Here is a 1,731-nt window from a genome sequence, read left to right as displayed (position 1 = left end):
TTTAGTTATAGAAAGAGAGATAACTGCGACCTATTGCTTTGATATTTTTAGAGTTAAAATACCATAAATATTTTAAAAACAATATATTAAGGTAGGCTCTGATGAAACAATACAATAATATGATGTTTTTTAGTGTGGCTTATTGTTTGTAAATGCTATATCTTATTGATCATGGATTTAGAATTAGGAGCGCACTTAATATTTTAATTAATCATTGTAAAAATCATGGGTTGTATGATAAATGTCATTGCTTATGTTGTAGTTTTGATAATGTTAATAGCAATATGTATAATAAAAACAATCGTAATAGTAATAGTAAGGATAATAGCTATAACAATAGTAACCGCTGTAACAATAGCAATAGCTACAACACTAGTAATAGCTATAACAATAAATAAAACCTGCTTCGCCTTTAGTAATATCTATAGTAGTGACAATAATAGTGATAATAGCAATCAGGTAACCTGCTTCGCAAATAGCAATGATAATAGACACAATGATGATAATAAATATAGCAATAATAATAGTTATAGCAATAGTAATAAACATAGATTTAGTAATAGTAATAGGCATAGTAATATGAGTAATAGTAATGACAATATCAAACTGATAGACGTAGTATTTGTAATAACAATATCTGTAATAATAGACAAGGAAATAGTATTGGTAAAATTAAAAGCGAAAGTGATAATGATAAAGATAATAATATTAATGATGTAACATGTCCGGAGACCCATATTAATTTTAATGAAGATCTAAATTCATAACTACCTGATGAAAACATATTTGTTGATGCTATATTTTCAGAGAATTTTAGATCTCTAATATCGGGAACTAGTGATTGTGGTAGGACATACTTATTCAAAATCTAATTATTAGTAATATTTTCTTTGATAAGTTATATATCATTGGTCGTACTGGTGATCAATTTGAAGGTGCAGAAAGCATTACTGATAAAGCAGATTTTGAGTTTAATTAAGATATAAAAGAGTCACCTTCACCTTGTCATTTGCACAATGATTTAAATATATTTTATATATATATATATATGTATATATATATATATATATATATATATATATATATATATATTTATATGTATATATAAATATATATATATATATATATATATATATATATATAATTTGAACGAGGCGGCAATGTTCCTCAATCAATACATAAACTTCTTTCATAAATATAAAACCAGTTTTAAAGATTTTGCTAAATTATGTAACAAAGTTTGGAGATATCCTCATAATTACATTGTCGTCGATAGATCTAAAATAAAAAATACTAATGGTATGCTAATTGGGATAGGAGAGTTTTATAATCTCCTAAGGAGTAGTCAAGATTATATCTTTTTCTATACCTATAACTATGACTAAGACTATATCTAAGACTATAACTAAGACTATAACTAAAACATATCTGAAGCTATGTCTATACCTGTAAAAATAGCTATAACTGTAACTATATCTATAGCTATACTATTGACTGCAACTATATCTATAACGATGACTATAACTATAACTATGACGATATCTATAACTGTAACTAAAATTATAGCGGACTAATAAACTAATCGGACCGAAGCTCTGCTGATTACGTCAGATGTAAGGTAAAACTTTAAACATCAACATTAAAGTCAATATAACTTCCTTGCTCGTCTCCTATGTGAAAATCTATGTATTCCGTTTTTTCTTTTGTAACACTTTTATATAACAAAATATT

Source organism: Convolutriloba macropyga, chromosome 7 (genome assembly GCF_964194025.1).
Source record: "Convolutriloba macropyga chromosome 7, txConMacr16.3, whole genome shotgun sequence".
NCBI lineage: Eukaryota > Metazoa > Xenacoelomorpha > Acoela > Convolutidae > Convolutriloba > Convolutriloba macropyga.
The sequence above is the reverse complement of the archived record's forward strand: the minus strand, read 5'-3'. Positions refer to the sequence as shown.